Here is a 4927-nt window from a genome sequence, read left to right on the forward strand (position 1 = left end):
TGAATAGACCAGGGAAGGTTTCTTGAAATACTTGGAATTTGAAGTGACAACTCTACAATTCGCCCAGCTTGTACCCTCTGTCTCTTCAACCAGTCACATACATTTCTGAATTAGGCAATGAAAAATAAATATGATCTGGACAGATGGAAATGATAGAAAAGGTAATTCCCGGTGGCACTGCAAATAAAAGCATAGAGTTTTTTGGGAATGGCAATCAGAACATAAATGTTTCATTTCTTTTGCCACCACAGGCATTTGGACATGATTGCGAGAACCCTCTTAAAAGGCTCAAGGATGTTCAATTCCCACCTATGAGTGAGAACATGCAGTGTTTGGTTTTTTTGTCCTTGCGATAGTTTGCTGAGAATGATGGTTTCCAGCTTCATCCATGTCCCTACAAAGGACATGAACTCCTCCTTTTTTATGGCTGCATAGTATTCCATGGTGTATATGTGCCACATTTTCTTAATCTAGTCTATCATTGATGGACATTTGGGGAACATCATACACCAGGGCCTGTCGTGGGGTGGGGGAGGGGGAGGGGTAGCATTAGGTGATATAACTAATGTAAATGACGAGTTAGTGGGTGCAGCACACCAACATGGCACATGTATACATATGTGACAAACCTGCATGTTGTGCACATGTACTCTAGAACTTAAAGTATAATAATAAAATGAAAAAATAAATAAAATTAAAAAAAGTAGGCTCAAGGATGGAGTGCTCTGAACAACGAGCGATGTCTGTCGTGGCCTTGAAGTGGTAGAGGTTGACATCTATTTTGTGAAATTAGTGGACCGTGCACTAAAATACAGTCAAGTCTGGAGAGAGCCAGCCAGGTCACCCCAGCAGGACAAGCCAAAAACCAAAGTCTTGCTCTCCTGACTCTTCCCCCTGGAATATGTGCAACCCTTCAGTGTCAGAAAACACCAATAAAAGCAAGGGGGGAGTGGGTGGTTCCAAGATGGATGAATAGAAACAGCTCCAGTCTACAGCTCTCAGTGTGAGCGATGCAGAAGACAAATGATTTCTGCATTTCCGACTGAGGTACCGGGTTCATCTCACTGGGGATTGTCGGACAGTGGGTGCAGGACAGTGGGTGTAGCGAACTGAGCATGAGCTGAAGCAGGGTGAGGCATCGCCTCACCCGGGAAGTGAAAGGGGTCAGGGAATTCCCTTTCCTAGCCAAGGAAAGGGGTGACAGACAACACCTGGAAAATCGGGTCACTCCCACCCTAATACTGCGCTTTTCTGACAGTCTTAGCAAACGGCACACCAGGAGATTATATCCCATGCATGGCTCAGAGGGTCCTATGCCCATGGAGCCTCGCTCATAGCTAGCACAGAGCTCTGAGATCAAACTGCAAGGCGGCAGCAAGGCTGGGGGAGAGGCGCCTGCTGTTGCTGAGGCTTGAGTAGGTAAACAAAACAGCCAGGAAGCTCGAACTGGGTGGAGCCCACCACAGCTCAAGGAGGCCTGCCTGCCTCTGTAGACTCCACCTCTGGGGGCAGGGCATAGCCAAACAAAAGGCAGCAGACACCTCTGAAGACTTAAATGTCCCTGTCTGACAGCTTGGAAGACAGCAGTGGGTCTCCCAGCACGCAGCTTAAGATCTGAGAATGGACAGACTGCCTCCTCAAGTGGGCCCCTGAGCCCCGAGTAGCCTAACTGAGAGGCACGCCCCAGTAGGGGCAGACAGACACCTCACATGGCTGGGTACTCCTCTGAGACAAAACTTCCAGAGGAACAATCAGGCAGCAACATTTGCTGTTCACCAATATTCACTGCTCTGCAGCCTCCACTGCTGATACTCAGGCAAACAGGGTCTGGAGTGGACCTCTGGCCAACTCCAAAAGACCTGCAGCTGAGGGTCATGACTGTTAGAAGGAAAACTAACAAACAGAAAGGACATCCACAACAAAACCCCATCTGTACATCACCATCATCAAAGACCAAACGTAGATAAAACCACAAAGATGGGGAAAAAACAGAGCAGAAAAACTGAAAATTCTAAAAATCAGAGCACCTCTCCTCCTCCAAAGGAATGCAGCTCCTCACCAGCAATGGAACAAAGCTGGACAGAGAATGATTTTGACGAGCTGAGAGAAGAAGGCTTCAGATGATCAAACTTCTCTGAGCTAAAGGAGGAAGTTCAAACCCATCGCAAAGAAGTTAAAAACCTTGAAATAAGATTAGATGAATGGCTAACTAGATTAACCAATGCAGAGAAGTCCTTAAAGGATCTGATGGAACTGAAAACCAAGGCATGAGAACTACACGATGAATGCACAAGCTTCAGTAGCTGTTTTGATCAACTGGAAGAAAGGGTATCAGTGATGGAAGATGAAATGAATGAAATGAAGCAAGAAGAGAAGTTTAGAGAAAAAAAGAATAAAAAGAAACGGACAAAGCCTCCAAGAAATATGGGATTATGTGAAAAGACCAAATCTACATCTGATTGGTGTACCGGAAAGTGATGGGGAGAATGGAACCAAGTTGGAAAACACTCTGCAGGATATTATCCAGGAGAACTTCCCCAATCTAGTAAGGCAGGCCAACATTCAAATTCAGGAAATACAGACAACGCCACAGAGATACTCTGCGAGAAGAGCAACTCCAAGACACATAATTGTCAGATTCACCAAAGTTGAAATGAAGGAAAAAATGTTAAGGGCAGCCAGAGAGAAAGGTCGGGTTACCCACAAAGGGAAGACCATCAGACTAGCAGCGGATCTCTCGACAGAAACTCTACAAGCCAGAAGAGAGTGGGGGCCAATATTCAACATTCTTTTTTTTTTTTTTTTATACTTTACGTTTTAGGGAACATGTGCACATTGTGCAGGTTAGTTACATATGTATACATGTGCCATGCTGGTGCGCTGGCACCCACTAACTCGTCATCTAGCATTAGGTATATCTCCCAATGCTATCCCTCCCCCCTCCCCCCACCCCACAACAGACCTCAGAGTGTGATATTCCCCTTCCTGTGTCCATGTGATCTCATTGTTCAATTCCCACCTATGAGTGAGAATATGCGGTGTTTGGTTTTTTGTTCTTGCGATAGTTTACTGAGACTGATGATTTCCAATTTCATCCATGTCCCTATAAAGGACATGAACTCATCATTTTTTATGGCTGCATAGTATTCCATGGTGCATATGTGCCACATTTTCTTAATCCAGTCTATCATTGTTGGACATTTGGGTTGGTTCCAAGTCTTTGCTATTGTGAATAATGCCACAATAAACATACGTGTGCATGTGTCTTTATAGCAGCATGATTTATAGTCCTTTGGGTATATACCCAGTAATGGGATGGCTGGGTCAAATGGTATTTCTAGTTCTAGATCCCTGAGGAATCGCCACACTGACTTCCACAATGGTTGAACTAGTTTACAGTCCCACCAACAGTGTAAAAGTATTCCTATTTCTCCACATCCTCTCCAGCACCTGTTGTTTCCTGACTTTTTAATGATCGCCATTCTAACTGGTGTGAGATGGTATCTCATTGTGGTTTTGATTTTCATTTCTCTGATGGCCAGTGATGATGAGCATTTTTTCATGTGTTTTTTGGCTGCATAAATGTCTTCTTTTGAGAAGTATCTGTTCATGTCCTTCACCCACTTTTTGATGGGGTTGTTTGTTTTTTTCTTGTAAATTTGTTTGAGTTCATTGTAGATTCTGGATATTAGCCCTTTGTCAGATGAGTAGGTTGCGAAAATTTTCTCCCATTTTGTAGGTTGCTTGTTCACTCTGATGGTAGTTTCTTTTGCTGTGCAGAAGCTCTTTAGTTTAATTAGATCCCATTTGTCAATTTTGTCTTTTGTTGCCATTGCTTTTGGTGTTTTAGACATGAAGTCCTTGCCCATGCCTATGTCCTGAATGGTAATGCCTGGGTTTTCTTCTAGGGTTTTTATGGTTTTAGGTCTAACGTTTAGGTCTTTAATCCATCTTGAATTGATTTTTGTATAAGGTGTAAGGAAGGGATCCAGTTTCAGCTTTCTACATATGGCTAGCCAGTTTTCCCAGCACCATTTATTAAATAGGGAATCCTTTCCCCATTGCTTGTTTTTGTCAGGTTTGTCAAAGATCAGATAGTTGTAGATATGCGGTGTTATTTTTGAGGGCTCTGTTCTGTTCCATTGAACTATATCTCTGTTTTGGTACCAGTACCATGCCATTTTGGTTACTGTAGCCTTGTAGTATAGTTTGGAGTCAGGTAGTGTGATGCCTCCAGCTTTGTTCTTTTGGCTTAGGATTGCCTTGGTGATGCTGGCTCTTTTTTGGTTCCATATGAACTTTAAAGTAGTTTTTTCCAATTCCGTGAAGAAAGTCATTGGTAGCTTTATGGGGATGGCATTGAATCTGTAAATTACCTTGGGCAGTATGGCCATTTTCATGATATTGCTTCTTCCTACCCATGAGCATGGAATGTTCTTCCACTTGGTTGTATCCTCTTTTATTTCCTTGAGCAGTGGTTTGTAGTTCTCCTTGAAGAGGTCCTTCACATCCCTTGTAAGTTGGATTCATAGGTATTTTATTCTCTTTGAAGCAATTGTGAATGGGAGTTCACTCATGATTTGGCTCTCTGTTTGTCTGTTGTCGGTGTGTAGGAATGCTTGTGACTTTTGTACGTTGATTTTGTATCCTGAGACTTTGCTGAAGTTGCTTATCAGCTTAAGGAGATTTTGGGCTGAGACAATGGGGTTTTCCAGAGATACAACCATGTCATCTGCAAACAGGGACAATTTGACTTCCTCTTTTCCTAATTGAATACCCTTTATTTCCTTCTTCTGCCTAATTGCCCTGGCCAGAACTTCCAACACTATGCTGAATAGGAGTGGTGAGAGAGGGCATCCCTGTCTTGTGCCAGTTTTCAAAGGGAATGCTTCCAGTTTTTGCCCATTCAGTATGATAGTGGCTGTGG

This window comes from Gorilla gorilla, chromosome 9, assembly GCF_029281585.2.
Source record: "Gorilla gorilla gorilla isolate KB3781 chromosome 9, NHGRI_mGorGor1-v2.1_pri, whole genome shotgun sequence".
Lineage (NCBI taxonomy): Eukaryota > Metazoa > Chordata > Mammalia > Primates > Hominidae > Gorilla > Gorilla gorilla.